The sequence below is a fragment of the Callorhinus ursinus genome, unplaced genomic scaffold, assembly GCF_003265705.2.
Source record: "Callorhinus ursinus isolate GAN/ISIS: 27379988/994484 unplaced genomic scaffold, GSC_fseal_2.0 scaffold5, whole genome shotgun sequence".
In the NCBI taxonomy this organism is placed as follows: Eukaryota; Metazoa; Chordata; class Mammalia; order Carnivora; family Otariidae; genus Callorhinus; species Callorhinus ursinus.
Window position 1 is genome coordinate 13,036,832 of NW_027397067.1, and position 17,211 is coordinate 13,054,042.

General features: G+C 45.7%; 2 long non-coding RNA genes across 4 annotated transcripts; one reads left to right on the top strand and one right to left on the bottom strand.

Moving 5' to 3' along the window:
- Positions 1-728: 728 nt before the first annotated feature.
- Positions 729-9,256, bottom strand: LOC112823094 (uncharacterized). 2 transcript variants are annotated; one of them, XR_012378216.1, is made up of 3 exons: positions 8,961-9,256; positions 3,943-4,019; positions 729-1,351 (listed from the first exon to the last, which is right to left on the bottom strand). It is a non-coding gene; the product is annotated as an uncharacterized lncRNA (long non-coding RNA). The 2 variants fall into 2 exon arrangements; XR_003207932.2 differs by having other exon boundaries at positions 3,943-4,022.
- Positions 7,586-12,717, top strand: LOC141372795 (uncharacterized). 2 transcript variants are annotated; one of them, XR_012378214.1, is made up of 3 exons: positions 7,586-7,985; positions 9,180-9,311; positions 12,601-12,717. It is a non-coding gene; the product is annotated as an uncharacterized lncRNA (long non-coding RNA). The 2 variants fall into 2 exon arrangements; XR_012378213.1 differs by lacking the exon at positions 12,601-12,717 and adding an exon at positions 10,170-11,670.
- Positions 12,718-17,211: the final 4,494 nt, after the last annotated feature.

A 17,211-nucleotide genomic window follows, 5' to 3' on the forward strand; every position in this document is an offset into this window, starting at 1 on the left:
ACAGCCATCCTGAGCAGCATGAACACGCCGTACAGATGGAATCCCCACGTCCCTAGAGCATCTTGCCCATTCTAGCACCTCCTTTTAGAAAGATGCTACCCCCCAACATGAGGCTTCACGTTTCACTCAGTATTTGCTAATGAGAATTAAAACCCTAAAATTGGTTTTAATCCTTTTCCCTTACTCTCATAGACGCCTAAGCCTAGTTCTATTCATTTCATCCTTCATTATACTTCGAATCATACTATCTAACCTTCAGTCGAGGGCAGACGTGTTTCCAGACGTGTGCTTAGCACCTTACCTGCCCCGGGGCATTTCGTTATCTCGGGAACTCCACGAGGCAGGTGCCAGTCTTCTTTCTTTGTTATGGCTGACGGAATGGTGGCTCCCACACGTGAGCTTACCCCATGTCGCAGCTCATAAGTGGCCAAGCTGCTACTAAAATCAAGGTCCTTCTCCTTCCCCAATCCCTCCTCCTGACCATCGTACTGCCCCCGAAATGAATCAGCCGCTGAGATCTCTTCTGTAAATGTTCTGCCCTCTCTTTCCGGACGCGGGGCTGCCCAGGAGCACACGTGTTGCTGGTCTGAGCCCAAGCTCCACAGTCTTCCTCCTAGTCTTCTTTGCCAGCCCAGAAAGCCGTTTGACAGAAGGGAGATTTTGGACCAGCTAAGAATGTTAGGACAATTTTATTCTCTCTGATAAAGTAAATTAACTACACACTGTGCATCGGTATCGGCCCAAGGATTCTGTCACAGGAGGAAATCTCTTTAAAGGGTTTGAGTCGGATGTCTTGCACGCTGCTCTTTCAAGCAGCTCTGAGGTCCAGATCCTGCACCCGCAGACGGCGCTCCGCTTTGTGGGGACCCCGCTTGTCAGTTCCCTAGGGGGTACCAGCCACAGGCGTGCGCCCCCCGGCACAGCTCAACATACTTGCCTGCGGAATTCCTCCTTGAACCCCTTCTCTCTTCTCTGCTCCTTCTCGTTTTTTCTTTTTTTTCCTCTCCAAATCGACTTTTCCAGTTGTCCACTTCATTCCTCTGACAGCCCCTCCCTTGCCTGTCATCTCGACTGGGTGGTGGGCTCCCCCCTACCTTGTTCAGGTGGCCTGTGCCTGCTTCATCATTCTCGGCTGAAAACTAATAATAACAGAAAATCCAAGAAGAGAAAATATTTACCAGTTCTGACACGGCTTGCATTAATGAAATTATGTTTGGGGGCATTTAGATTGAACTGGTGTAATTGTAGGTTGCAAAGTCTAATAGTAGCTCATGCGGGGATATCATTTTGTGTTATTTTGCTTTCAGGTTTTTGTTAATCCAGTGGGTTTGGTGGAATCAGAGGGCTTGCTCTGAAAAAAAAAAAAAAAAAAAAGCCTGAACAACCTGCTGGCGGGAGAACAGCCTTGTCAAACTAGCAGGTAGCTGCACGTTTAGCCTTTATCCTGCATACAATGAAGGCAATCACCGGGGCCTGTAGAAAGAGTATTGAACTGTCCACACAGGACATTTTTGTTGAAAGTAGTTCTTTTGATTTCATCTTCCCAGCCTAATGTAATAAAAACAGACATTATGGAACACATTCATCTCAGTTTGATAGGGACCGTCATGAATACCCAGCAACGTGTGCAGTCATAAAGGTTATCCAACTGCCGGAAGTGACTTGGAAGATGATTGGTGATCCAAAGGTTGTGAGCACCTCACCCCAGGTGAGGGGGGTGGTGGGCAACCGTCCCGGGAGCACACCAACATGGGGATGGAGTAGAAACCTGCTGTTGCTATTGGGAGAATATTTAACTTCTCAGACATTGTCACTGGTAGCCACAAGCCACTTTTCTCCAATTAGCCAAACCCTGTGGGGTTATCTCAAACGAACAAGAAAGGAAAACAAAGTAGAGGAGTCTTGAACTTATTTTGGCTCATCAGATGGCCATCTCTATGGAAACAGAGGCAGGAATGGGCCATGGTCAGAGGCCTGGTTCCTGTCAGCTTCTCTCGCTTTCCATATTCCCAAATTCCATGCTCTGATTCTGGGAGTCTATGACCTACCTCCGTGGGGATGAGCAACAAAGAAAAAAGTTTCACATAACTTGAGAATTCAGGAGTTTTCCCCCCAAACAAGAAGCTCAGAGAAGTTAGGCGGACTGGCATTTGGGAGGATTCAAACTTACTACACCTTCTAATTTCTTTAACTACTTGCTGCATTCTGAGTTTTTTGTAGCCTGGTAAATATCACTCCCAATACTTATTTGTGTCATTGCCCGGGCGCTATTTTCCACGCACTCACTAAAGTGCACGGAAACGAATTGCTTATGCTCCATCAATTACACCGTGCCATGAGTTTATAGGTAAACTTTTGCTGGGTTTTAGAATGAAAACAGGTGAGTAATTGCAGAATGAATTTGAAAGATAGTATATAAATATAATTCCTGAAACTAAATAAAAGCCCAATATTTCTTTCAGGTTCAAAAAGGCCCATATCTTATTGTTCTAATAATTACTCTTGGAGTCATTGTATTTTATACTGTGCTCATTTGCTCATGCATTCATTCAGCAAATGCCATTGAGCATCTACTGTGCGCCGAAATTCAGGTGTTGGATTCTGGGAGTTCAGAGACAAAAGACATAGTCCCTGCCCTCAGGCAAATTGCAGGCTAAAAGATGAGGTAGATGGTCCTAATACAGTATGATAAGCACCTTGATAGGGAGACGCGCAGGGTGCAGTAGGATCCGAGAGGGGAGTCATGGATCCAGCTATGTGCGTGCATATGTGTGTGTGTCTGTGCATGTGCGCGCATGTGGGGCGTACACACAGGCTGCATGCTCATGGGTATTTTGAAGGGCATGGTTTAAAAGTAGGCTTCCTGGTCGAGATGATGTCTAAAATAAATCCTGAAAGACAAACGGTAGTTAGACAATGACAAGGAAAGAGGTTATGTTCTAGGTCAAAGGAAGGACAAGAGTAAATGGCATTCCAAGAACGCAAAGTTACTTTGTTAATGAGAACTGTGGTTACTCGGGCTCCAGGTGATGGATGAGTCTGGAGACACTGGCAGTGCTCTTGTGTTTCAGGCTAAGGGGTTTATTTGTCGGAGGAGGGAAGGGAGGAGAGGAGGAAGAAATGGCAATAGGGAGAATTGAAGACCAAGAAAGGACCTAAGATTTCTTTTCTGCTTGTGTCTGGTGATTTTCATAAGTATATGATGTATTTTATTATTTAATGTCTGAACTCAGTTTAATCATTTATGAAAAAAGAGCTAAACCTCCTTCCTTGGGAAGCTCTTGAGGGTCACATGAGATACCGCTGTAAGATGCTTAGCACGATCCCTGGCACGGTATGAATGATTAATAAATGGTGGTCGTTATTCTTGCAATGAGCGTGGAGGGTGGACCTCAAGGGGCGGGGCCCGGGGCAGTACCGTGGCTAGAATGAGATGCCAGTGAGAGCTGATGGTGGTCTGAGGTGGGGTGGGGAGACAGCAACTGATGGGACAGATACTGGGGAGGCAGAATGCAGAGGGCTGATGACTGACAACGTGCAGGGGTGAGGAAGACGAGCATCAAGAACAACTTCTAGGTTTCTGGCTGGGTGTATGGTGGCCCTTCCACTGAAATGGACACAGAGGAAGACTTGGGCCGTGTCCACAGAGTGCAAGACCATATAACACCCAAACCCAAAGTGGTCCTTAGTCTGTAGCAACTTGTTTTCAAAACTGGACTCAAATCAGGAGCGTGTGAAGCCATGGGGGGTGCTGGTGGGTGGGATGCAGAGCCATCTTGGTGAGGTGGGGGTTCAGAGCAATTCCTGCCAGATGAACCTTTCTTGATGCCATGTGACCAACTGCACCTCCTCCTCCTCACGTGACCTGCTTCTCTCCAGTGCCCTGACCACCTGTAAGAATCAAGCTCTTCTATACCTTATCCTACCGGCCAGGCTTCTTACCTCGTCACGTGACCTGTGATGCTGGTGACCTCCGATCCTCCCCACACCAGACCCGGGTGTCATTGCATATAAACCTGCTGCTGGGAAAAATATAAGAGTTATGAATCCTGCTTCTTTGTGTTCTGGCCAAAGCAATAAAATATATTCCCAATACTAATACTGCAATTTAAATTTATTATCTTTGTGCTTTACAGTATCCATGGCAGTAAAATCCAATCCCAAGAGTATCATTACAATTTCCAACTACTTAAGGAATTATTTTTGTTTATGTTTTAAAGCCACAGCAATAAAATTTAATACCAACGATAATACTACAACTTTGTATGCCCTTAAAATTTGCCATAAATGATAATTGTGAGGAGAATGTCAGTAAACATGTAAATGTTTTTCCAGGAGAAAGCAGCCTTTTTGGTTTGTCTCATGGTGAGGCCCAGATTCTTAATAGAGCATTGAGAAGCGTGCCTCCTTTCCAATTAGGCAACAAGTCCTGTTGTTGGTCCTGTCTCCTAAGCGTCCGTTGAACGAGCCCATTTCCCTCTGTCCGTGCAGCCCCCGAAGCCATGTGCCATCGAGATCATCTGCTTGGGTGACCAACACAGCCTCTCGCTCTCCTCCCTCCCACCCCTCATTCAGTGCTCCACATAGCAGCCAGGATGAAGTTTTCAAAACACTAATCTTGCCAGCTTCCAAGAAGATATGGGGGATGGAAAGCAAGTTATATGATACCGCAAGGAAGCCATCAGCCAAATGCAGAATGTGGGACACGATGCAGGACAAATGACCTGGTTTCTCTAACAAATCAATGGCATAAAAGAGAGAGGGAAGAAGAGAGGAGGCGGCTGTGATGGAATCAAAGAGATGTAAGGACTATAAACACAATGAGCAAATATCTGTGGGCTTTGTGGGGCTCCCGGTTTGGGAAGCCAAATGTAGAAAGACATTTTGGAGAAAATCAGGGAATGATGGGGATACTATAGAACTACTATTAATTTTGTTGGCATGTGCTTATCTTGTTAAAGCAAAGGCTCTATCAGTAAGAGGTGCAGTCTTGGGTTTTTACAGAGGAAATGACATGATGTCTTGCATTTGGTTTTAAAATACCGCAACCCCCTCCTTCCCCAAAGTGGATGGGTGGTGGGCATAGATGAGAATCAAGGTCGCCAAAATGTTGACAATTGTTGGATCTGGGCATGGGTATGTGGAGGCTCCTTTTGTATGCTGTTTACTTTTATGCATGTTGGAGAAGTGGCATAATTAAATGTAAAAAATTTGAGAGATTGAGCCAGATGAAGCATTTGTTCTTTCCAATAGTAACAGAGTTATTCACCGAAGATACTTTTTCATCACCTACTTCAATTCAACAGATTTTTACAGAACATCTACCTCATACAAAATTGAATAAGGTACAATTTCTGCCCCTCAGAAGCTCACCGTCTGGTAGGGGAGGAGAGACCTACATTTGTTAAAGGTAAATAATACAAATACTAATATAAGAGCTCAATCGACAATATGCAGAAGAGTCAAAAACTATCTCAAAAAATTCAAGACACAGGGGTGCCTGGGTGGCTCAGTCAGTTAAGCGTCTGACTCTTGATTTTGACTGAGTCACGAATCTCAGGGTCATGAGATCTAGCCCCTTATCAGGCTCAGGGCTGGGCGTGGAGCCTGCTTAAGATTCTCTCTTTCCCTCTCCCTTTACCCCTCCCCTTCAAAAAAAAAATGTAGATTCTCAAAACTTAGGAATTGAAAACTGTGGGTGTGAGGCTCTGAATCTGTAGTTAAAAAAAAATCAAGGCACAGAACACTGCATGGTATGTTACTTTTTGAATATATAAGGAGAAAAATAAGATTTTCTAGTCATATTAGCTTGTATAAGCCCAAAGAAGTGAGAAACAACTCATAAGAACTATGAAAACTTGACATCTATTTAGGAGAGAGGTGAACTGGGGGCCAGGAAAACTTTTTGCTGAATACCTTTTCATAGTTTCTGGTTATTTATTTATTTTTAATTTTTTTTAGTTTCTTGTTTTTGAAAACATGGGAATGTATTGCATAACCTTGCATAACCAAAAATTTAATATAAAAAGTGAAATAAGCTTTCAGCTCCTCCCTCATAGCAGACCATGTCTCTTGTCTATTAAAAACCCTTTCTCAGGTTCTATTACCCTTGCTATACAATGCGCAGCCCTTTTGGTGGCTTTCCAGGATGGCTTGATCTGGCCGCTGTGTCCTCCCGCCCCATGCCTGTCACTCCTCGGGCTCTGAGCTTGCCATATGGGATTCTGCAGGCTCTCAGCTCAGCCAAGCTCACTCTGAAGCAGGCCGCCAGCAAGCTCTTTGCTCTGCCTGGTTTGGTCTCCTCCACCCAACTGGTCTGACCAGCCTCTGCTCATTCTTTGGGTTTTGCTGGAGATGCCATTTTCCCAGCAGCCTCCCCTCCCCTCCTCAAATCCCCAGAGCCCATTCAGCAAGTTGCTTTAGGATCCTTTGCTATATGCTCCCCCAAGAACCCCATACATCTCTATGTTGGTAAGGTAAAATGTCATAGGTCTTGGTCTGACTGGTAGGTATTGGTCTGATTTTTATCTTTTTCACTCATCTGTAAACTCTATGAGAGCGTAAGTACATTGCATTTTCTCTTGTGTTCCATCACCTATTTCCAGACCTCCTAGTTAGTGGGGGTGTAACATAGTATGTTTAAGTGAGGGGGCTATAGTTATCGAAAATAAAGAGACAATCAGTTTGCATGTGTGTGCTAGAATGCAGGCGTCTGAGTAGAATTTTCATGAGAAGTGAAGGCAAAGAGAAAGACCACTGGAAGGATCAGACAGAAAGTGGCATAGAGCAGTGGGACAGGAAGAGACAAAGTGTGGACCTTCCTTGGGTCAGTATAATGGAGGACAGCAAACATATTGGAAAGAAAAAGGCTGTGGGAAAAATGGATGAAGAGAAAAGACTTAAGAGTTATTAGAGGAGAGGGAAACATGTAGGGCAGGATCGTTAGCCAGGTTTCCACGTCCATGCTTTTGGAGGTGTGTGAACCTCTAGCAACTGCAGGAAAACTTCCATGGAGATCGTATGTGCATTTTTTTTTTTTCTGAGCAAACTTCATAGTTTTTTTTTAAATTTAATTTTATTATGTTATGTTAATCACCATACATTACATCCTTAGTTTTTGATGTAGTGTTCCATGATTCATTGTTTGTGCATAACACCCAGTGCTCCACGCAGTACATGCCCTCTTTAATACCCATCACCAGGCTAACCCCTCCCCCCAACCCCCTCCCCTCTAGAACCCTCAGTTTGTTTCTCAGAGTCCACAGTCTCTCATGGTTCTTCTCCCCCTCCAATTTCCCCCCTTCATTTTTCCCTTCCTACTATCTTTTTTTTTTTTAACATATAGTGTATTATTTGATTCAGAGGTACAGATCTGTGACTCAACAGTCTTGCACAATTCACAGCACTCACCATAGCACATACCCTCCCCAATGTCTATCACCCAGCCACCCCATGCCTCCCACCCCCTACCACTCCAGCAACCCTCAGTTTGTTTCCTGAGATTAAGAATTCCTCATATCAGTGAGATCATATGATACATGTCTTTCTCTGATTGACTTATTTCGCTCAGCATAATACCCTCTAGTAAACTTCATAGTTTTTTGAGGATCCTGAAAGTCTGGGGATTTAAGATGGACTAACGATCTTGTCAGGCTTAGACGAACCATGAAGTAAAGAGAAGAGGAAGCCATGAGGTCATAAGAGCCTGACTGTGACGTAGGAGAGAACCAGGAAGTGGATGTTGGATGTGTTTCACATAAACAGCAGTGTCCAGCGGGAGGTGGGTGGGGAGCGGAGTTAGGGAAGGTCATGGAAGTTCACTGAAGGTCACTGAAACCCATGGTGGAGCCCTGTCACCGTCACCGTCTGGACTGTGAGCACATCATTTGCTTCACTGAGCCTCATTTTCACTGGTAGGAGAAGGAAGGGTTGGGGAGCATTACAAAAATACCTTCTCGTCGACCTCATAAGGGTGTCATGAGGGGGTAAGAAAGACTCTTAACGACTGGAAAGTTGTGTTTGGGGTTTCTCTCTTTAATTTGTTCTTTAGGCAATTTCCATGAAATTTCATGTGAAAATAACTACAGTCCTTCTGAACAGTGGGGAGGGGAACTTAGCCCAGCTTCGTCATTAGCTCCTCATTGACCTTTTCGAACTATGAACAGAGATTTACAGCACCTCCCAAACCACAGAATCTTTTCCCATTTAGCTTATATATTGTCGGTTTGGAATGGTCTATGCTTCTTTTCGGTAAGTTCCAAGCATGGAATTCTACTCCAGGAGTGTACACTCCAGAAGGAGTTTTGTGCAGTGGGCGGCACTTGGGCCCTTGTAGAAGCCTGGGCTCTTGTCTTGTTCTGCTTCTAGTTGGAGGGTGACCCTGAGCCAGTCACCTCTGCACCTCAGGCTTCTGATCTATAAAGTGGGACTAACAGTAGTCCCAGGCTCGTGGGGCAGTGGTGAGGTTTAGCTGGTATAGTACACATGACCCTGAGAGTGGAACCTACCCATGAAGGCTCCTTAAAATTTGGCTCCTCTAATAGCCTTGCCATGCTGGAAGTCTGCTGGGAGGAGACTCCTCCCTGAATGGGAGGAGATGGGGCTGCCATGAGGCTGACCTCCCCATCCATAATCTCTCTAGAGCTACTCCAGGGTGGCAGGTGGAAGGGGATGCCTGCTCATGTATGCAGAAGGGATGTTTTGGTCCAGGGCTTCTCCTGTCTTTGGGGGCTGGGAAACTCCATTGTCTTTTCAAGGCCCCTGAGTCAAAGCCAGAAGACGTGTTTTCAGCCCTGCTCTGCCACGTCAGAGTTTGGGAATTCTGAACAAATCACTTCCCATCACTGAGCTTTCGTGTCCTCGCTTCTGGACTGACCCTGCAGGCTGCTGGGAAGGCGTGTTAGTCTACTGGGGCTGCCATGAAGAATACCACAGACTGGGGGCTTACACAGCACAAGTACCTTTTCTCACACTTCTGAGGATCTGAGATCAAGTGTCTGTGGGGTTGGTTTCTTCGAAGGCTTCTCTCCTTGGTTTGTAGATGGCCGCCTTCAACTTGTGCCTTCATGGGGCCTTCTCTCTGTCCATGTCTGTGTTCTAATCTCTTTCTGTAAGGACACCGGTCAGATTAGATTAAAGCCCACCCTAATGGCCTCATTTTACCTTCATTCCCTTTCCAGATACAGTCCCATTCTGCGATACTGGGCATGAGGATTTTAACGCATGAATTTGGGACGGGAGCACACATAGGCCCATAACAGAAGGCTAGATGAGACACTGTATGTTAAACCCCAGCATAGAGCAGCCGTTTGGTAAGTGCTAGTTAAATATGTGGACGCGGGTGCCTGGGTGGCTCAGTTGGTTAAGCGACTGCCTTCGGCTCAGGTCATGATCCTGGAGTCCCGGGATCGAGTCCCGCATCCGGCTCCCTGCTCGGCAGGGAGTCTGCTTCTCCCTCTGACCCTCTTCCCTCTCGTGCTCTCTTTCTCTCTATCTCATTCTCTCTCTCAAATAAATAAATAAAATCTTTAAAAAAAAATAAATATGTGGACGCATGTCACTGTGCTGCACTTTGCTAAGGCAACTGTAGCTCGTGGAGGGGGTGGTCCTGCTGCTCTTACTTGGCTGAATTGGTAATCGAGCTTTCTTTTCTTCTAAATCAAAGCCCAAGTCCCTGATGTCCTAGGCCCATCTCCCCAGTGTGCCACCACTGGTAAGGGGCAGATGAGGAGAGGGCTAAGAATTTTTTTTGGCTTCAGTGCTACTGAATGGTCAGTCGACTTGGTGAATCTCCTCAGGCCACATATCCTCAGTGGTTTTAGGACATCATCTCTCATGTCTGGATTTTGCTCTCATGGTCACATGCCCTGTGTCACTGGAACACAAGCTCACCATTGTCTTCTTATAAATGAAGGGAAATCTGTCCTGAACCGTTTGGGTTGCTTACAATATCTTTACAAAACAGCTTTTCAGTATTTCTTCAGTTAAAACAAAAGCAAGCAAACAACCACCACAAAAATGAAGAAAGAGGTAGAAAGAGCGACTTGGTTCCAAAGATAAGAAACGTGAAAAGCCCTCTTTGACCAGATCAATCTCTTGGAAATTCTATCACCAGGCCGTCAGTAGCAGCTCCTGTTATTGGGTCTTTACTTTCTCCTTTTTGTTTCCAGGTTCCTGCATCACCAGTCATGGGTTCCCTTGAGTGGTACTCTGGGGGATCTCTGTCACTCAAAGTGTCCCTCTGGCTGGGGTTAATGACTGTGAGCGAGGACTTGCTAGCTGGCACCCACCTTCTTCTGAAGAGAGGCAGATGGAGACTTTTGAGCCCGCACGCAATTGTCAGCAACCTCTGACTCCCCAAGACCTTTCCACTCTGACCTTCTCTGCTCCGGTGGTTAATGACAATTACATGCGTTCAAGAGGCCTCAGCTAATTGGGCAAACCGATTAAGTGGAGGTAGATACTTTTTTCCCCAATAGACAGCAACGTATATTCCAAGACCATAGAAGATGAATTTGAGAAGAAAATTATTAAGCATGAAACCTAACGGAGGTTTTTTTTTTTTTTTAAATATTTTATTTATTTATTTGAGAGGGAGAGAATGAGAGATAGAGAGCACGAGAGGGAAGAGGGTCAGAGGGAGAAGCAGACTCCCTGCTGAGCAGGGAGCCGGATGCGGGACTCGATCCCGGGACTCCAGGATCATGACCTGAGCTGAAGGCAGTCGCCCAACCAACTGAGCCACCGAGGCGCCCCTAACGGAGGTTTAAAAGAAAAAAAAAAAAAACCTTTTATTTCTAGATTTTGGGGGAAAAAATGTCTGGTTGCAATTTTAGATTCTCTTGATGGATGGATTTGCTTCAGGTGGGGGATGTCAAAGGCTCAGGTGTGAGTGGCAGGGGATGGGGGGCTGCAGCTGCAGAACAGAGAGGCCAGATGGCTTGCAAGGAAGGAGCGAAAACTCAGGGAATTCTAATGATGAGAAGCCCTCAAAGAGCTTTCAGAGAACGGGCCGACATGCTGGGAATCCTGGAAGCCATCACAATTAGCATCTAGAAATGACTGTGGGACATCCTTGCCTAAAATACAGGCCTATAGGCAATCCTGTCTCAGGTTTTGGAGCATTTTCTCAGAACAAACAAACAAACAGATTATATATCTAGCATATATGTGTATGCAACTGTGTACGAATTTTGTATTATTTATATGCATGATATATATATATCTTATATGTATATATTTATATGCATGTTCTATACACACACACACACACACACACACACACACACACATATCCACACCACACATTTGTTAAATCTGTGCTGATTAGAATAAAATCAAATGGGGAGGAAGTTTTCCCAGTCTCCAGCCATGGTCATCTCTCCTGTGTTGCTACTGGGAACAAGTCCCCGGCTCCCTATCTGGGAAGGGAATGGCTTCCCAGAGTGGTGGGCGATGCCCAGCCCAGGCAGACGCATGCTTTCTGCCTTCCGTGGAAGCTGGGTCACCAAAGAAAGGTGAGGCTGTCACCTTACTCAAGCTCTCTCTTCTTGAGCTGAGAGGAGCCCAAGACATGTCCTTTAAAACAGTACAGGATTACCTTAGATAGCCAGGTGGTCATTGTCCAAAGAAGATGTTCTAATATTTATACAGAGTTCATGGAAAGGAACTCATAGCACTCTTGGGATTCTTACTCGCCCTCAGGATGCTTGTGTGTGTGTGTGTGTGTGTGTGTGCACGCGCATGGGCTTGTAAGAAGCTCAGGAATAGGTAGGAAGGAAGACATCATCTTTTTTTTAAAAAAGGGTGAAGCACTGAGGGTTTGATTTGCCCATCATCCCCCATAAAGAAGAACCTATGTAATGGACTCCTCATTGAGGGCTTTTTCAGGGAGGACATCAGACTCGAGGAGAGAGGGGGCTGGTCCTACTCTTTTGCGGACAGTACTGAGGCTGTTAGTTGGTAGAGATTGGAGAGGACAGGCAGAGGGAAAAAACAGGCGCCATGTCATGCTGGGGCTGCTGGCTGGCTGGTATCCACCCACTACCTACCTGCTTCCTGCTTATCCCAACAACATCTTCAAGCTTGAACCTGCTCAGTCTTGTTGTGCGGCCTTATGTGACCTTAATTCCAATGCTGTGTGCGATACCGGGGTACCTGACTGAAGTTTCAGATGCAGATGTGACAGCTTGCCCCTGGTGGTGCGGATGGGGGTGTCACTTCCTCTCCATGGCTCTGTGGGCCTGCCTGGTTTGGCTTCTGTCACACTTGGTGGCACAGGAGATGGCTTGGGGTACTGGAGGAATTCCACCTGCCGCCCCTGGCTTCTGGCTAATTTGTGTATTTTAGAGGATCACTGCATTCTCTGCTCTTTGGGTCTGCTCTTAGCCTAGGAGGAGAATCAGTAAATGTGACCCCCAAAGTCTCAGTTTAAAAAGAAGCTCACAACAAAGCAGTCTGTTTGTTGTTGGCGGCATTTCCCTTCACGTGTAGTACGTGTTTGTTGACTGCCTCACTTGGTGTTGGTTGAACTGGCACAGGTAGTCCCTTGTATTGCCGAGACTCTTCCTGCTGTGTTTTTCTTCTCTTTCCTTCCTCTAGTATCTGTATGTTTCCAGGGGGTGCTACCAAACACACTGAGGATGAGAAGAAAACACAAGTGAGCCTCCAGCGTTTTATAGTCCATTGTGGTTTGGGAATGCAGGGGACAGACCTGCCATCAAACGGCCAGCATCCTGGGGTATGATGGGCTTGTGTGAGATTGGGGTGTCAGGGTGGCAGAGGGGACAGAGAGCAGGGTGGGGACCACTGATGACAGCATTTCAGATCACAGTCCTACTCTAAAGAGCTCACAGCCAAACCAAGGAATTAGTTCTAACACAGAACAGGACTTCTAGCTGACTTGTCACCCTCAGCTTAGCGTGCATGGCTAACTGGCTTGTGGTTCCTGGGCAAAGGAGTGTTGGGGGCAGGGGACGAAGAGGAGAGGAGGCAATGTAAGTGAAGTCAAGCTAAGCAGAGGACTGATGAGAGAGATGAGAGGCTAGAAATCACAAGTGAGAAGGTGGAACGGCGGTTAATGAGGAAGTGAAACAGTGGGTATGGCAAAAAGACACTGTGGTTTGGAGGCAGAAGATTGGTGTCTCACCTCTGCCCTTTATGAGCTGGGGAGCCTTAGGAAAGGGATTTACCCCCTTTGAGCCTCCATCTTACCATTTTATTATTATTATGATCATTATTTTTGTAAAAATTTATTTCCTTTAGAGAGAGAAAGGGTATGGTGGGGGCGGAGGGAAAGAGAGAGAGCAAATCTCAAGCCGACTCCCCACTGAGCGTGGAGCCTCATGCAGGGCTCGATCTTACAGCCCTGAGATCATGACCTGACTGAAACCAAGAGTTCGACCCTTAACCGATTGCTCCTCCCCGGTGCCCCCATTTTATTATCTTTAAAATAGAGCCAAAGATAACCTCCGCCCTTCCTACCTCACAAGGATATTGTGAGAATCCAATGGAAATGTTAAAACCCATAAGCCAAGACTCATGTCAACACACTACTTGGCCAACTGTGACTATCAAACAAATTTGGTTGAAGAAAAAAAGAAGTAGGTGAGCCCACACCAGAATATGAAGAAAAGACGATTAATCAAAGTAGGCATGAGGGCGCTAGGCAGAGAACCAAGGAATAACCAAATGGTGATGGTGTTGGCAGAGGCATCAGAGTTATTAAAAAATGCAAGAAGAGTGACAGGGTCCAAAGAATGAGCAGCAATGCCCATGCTTGAGAACGTAACGTGTCAGCTAATGTGCTGATGAGTGAGAGGCTGAGATTGGGAAGAGGGGTCAGCAGGGAGGAAACCACAGGTGGGAGAGAGAAAGTCAAACCTCAGTTAGTTTTCGGGAGGTTGAGGCATGGGTAGGAAGTTGTGTACTGATACCCGGGGTACGCTCTCACAGGCCAGAGTTGAAAGCGAGGCAGAAGGAGACAAGTTACCTTATTCAGAATTTAGGATAGATAAGATCTTGATTCAAAATGGCAATCCAAGATAGGTAGTCATAGTTGGGTTTTTTTTTTTTTTTTTTGGAGAGAACACTTTCATTTATTTGCTCCAAATCCAATTATTTAGTTTAAACTGGAAGTTTCATCACATGCAAGGGTGACCAGAGAGAGTCCCATCTCTAACTGAAGAGAAGGCAGGTCAAGCTTCTGAAATTCAGTGTCATGAGAAGTAAAGGGAAGAGTTTCTGCAAGGAGGTGACAACACTGTTCAGCCATTCAGGAAGGGAGCCAGTGAAAATGGAATGATTGTAGTTGATTTAAGGGGTAAAAGTTGAGAGGCAAAGGACAACTAAGGTTGAGAGGGCTTCTCTGAGTAGTCCTTTTGTTCATAGGCAAGACGTTGTTGCTGATGGGTTCAAGGGGAGTGGGAGGGCACGGGAGAGGTGGGAGGGATGATGGATTGCCTATGAACCTATGAAGAATGAGGCAAAGCAGCATGAAACCATTTGTTTGGGCTTTATAGATTTTCTAATAAAAACGTCAAGGTTTTTCACACCATTTTGAAAATGTCATCAAATGCAAAACAGTTCTCCTTGTGCCAGTGACAAAGGCTGCATTTCCAATGGTAAATTCCTGACCAAAATGCAATAACAAACTTTGTCAGGGTTTCCTCCAAGTCAAACCAGGGGTCAGGTTTGGTCCAGGACCCTTCAGGGTGACCTTTGATCCTTCATGGGACCTGACCCCTCCCAGTAGAACCCGTAACTTTCCCGACTGTGAAGCATGTGGGGAGAGATTAAAGGTTAGTGCTAGCCCAGTGGAAATATCCCTAAAACTAGGGAGTACACTTCTGAGCCATCTCTGGGGACTGAAGGGTGTATTTCTGAGTCTCTGAATTAGGTTATTTCTGACATAGCCATTAAAAAAAAAATCTTTCAGTGAAACTTTCTTGCCTCTTCTCCCCCCACCCCTCCCTTATAATCTGCCTGATCCACTTCCTTCAAATTATTATTTTAATCTTGTGAAAGCCCGGCTCTAAGACCTTCGATGGCTCTCCTTTGTCTTTTTTTGGTTTTCATTTTTATACCATTTTTATTTAACCCAAGAAATCCAAAATATTATCACAGCAAAGTGTAAGCCACATCAGAATGATGAATGGGGTATTTTATAGCCTTTCTTTATACTGAGCTTCAAAATCTAGTGTGTACTTCACAGTTACGGCACATCTCAGTTTGGAAGTTAAATTTAATCAGATAATTTGTATTTAGCTTTCGTAAGATTTACAGTTGTAACAGAAGATTCACAGACAAAGTTGTTCAAATATACCTTAAAAATCTTCCAATAACTGAATCAAATATGGGTTTTTAGAGTTGAATTTATCCTGGTTAAATTCGAATCAAATTTTAAAGTCTCATTCTTATCGCAGAGTAGTATCCCACTGTAGGAATGGACCCCTTATAGCCCTTTGCCTTTAAAATTAAGTGCAAACGTGCAAATGCCTTCGATTGGCTTTCTGCACCCTAACTCCTTTGCAGCCTTATCTTTTCCAGTTCCTGGGCATGTACCCCATACTCCAGCCAAATTTGCCCAGGCTTTGTCCCACTCTCACTTCTTGTCTCCAGTGAAATGTCACCCCCTCCATCTTTGCCTATTAAAATCCCATAGTTTCTTCAAGATTTATCTGAGAAGCCACTTCTTCCACTAATCTTTCCTGATTTGCTCAAGTGTGATTTCTCCTTTCTTTGGATCCTTGAAGTCACGCTGGTACCTCCTATCAATCCACTTTAACATGGATTCTAGTCTACTCCCAAATGCTTGTCCCCTTGATGCTAATATAGGAAGCTATGCCTCACGCATTTTATAGCCCCCTACCCCCACCGCCTGCAATTAAGTTTCCTTGAGTTGCCAACTGTGGGCCACCATGATTGAGGAAGGGTGGAAGCATTCGGTTCAGAATGAGTTCTTTTTAGGTTCACTTCTGTTGACTGGAAAGGACCTATATATGGAAAAAAAAAAGGAGAGAAGAAAAAAAGAGCGAACAGTTAGTACGTTGGTCTAGTCTAGCACAGCAAGGCTGCTGCCCTTGGACTCTTGAGGATGTCTTCTTCCTGGGCCCAGAAGCGGAGGCCACGAATGGACTAGCACACATGCTGCTTTCCTTCTCTCGCTGGCTTTCTGCAGCTCTGATGCAGAACGCTGAAGGACCGAGAAGAAGGAGCGGTTTCTGAAGGGACTGTTGCACTCACAGGATTTCTCGGCGCATGGGGGGGCTTGCTCTATAGAGTCTCACGGGGTCTCTAGTACGGTCCTGCTCCAAACAGTTCCTCTTGGATCTTCTTCTTCTTTTTTTTTTTTTTTTTTAAGATTTTATTTATTTATTTGGGAGAGAGAATGAGAGAGAGAGAGCACATGAGAGGGGGTTGGGTCAGAGGGAGAAACAGACTCTCTGCTGAGCAGGGAGCCCGATGCGGGACTCGATCCCGGGGCTCCAGGATCATGACCTGAGCCGAAGGCAGTCGCTCAACCAACTGAGCCACCCAGGCGCCCCCTCTTGGATCTTCTAAGTATGAGGGGTATGAAACACTGGAGGCCCTGACTTCTGAGGATCAAGACAAACACAGGAATTAAATTCTTTGACTTTTAATAAAAGTACCCCTGTTCTGTCTGGAAGACACAGGGGTCAGCTCAACAGGCTTGCCGCCCTCTGCTTCCCGGGAGCCACCAAAGTGTTGTTGGTCAGGTTCGTGATGTGCAGGCAAGAGTTTGCCAGAAGAAAGGAAGGAAGGAAGGAAGGAGGGAAGGAAGGAAGGAAGGAAAGCAAGAAGAAAACTTTGAGAAGCTTAATAAAGTAGCTCCCAGCTACAGGGTGGAGGAAGGAATCTGCAGGGTATAGGAAGCCACTGCAGGGGTAACTGGCGATGACTTAGTCTGTTAGAATTTGATGGCTTAGTCCTAGATCTGCCAGGGGTTTACTATAGAATCTTGAGCAAGTCCACCTTGAGCTTGAGGTTTCCATCTGTAGATGGGACTGTTCGCCTGTCATTTCTGGCAACCTGGCCAGACAGTATGACTGTTTCAGCTTCAAGTTGGAGAGAAATGCAGTCCCCTCCCTCCCATCCTCCCGTCCGTCCTCCCGTCTGTCCTTCCTTCCTTCCTTCCTTCCTTCCTCCCCTCCCCTCCCCTCCCTTCCTCCCTCCCTCCCTCCCTCCCTCCCT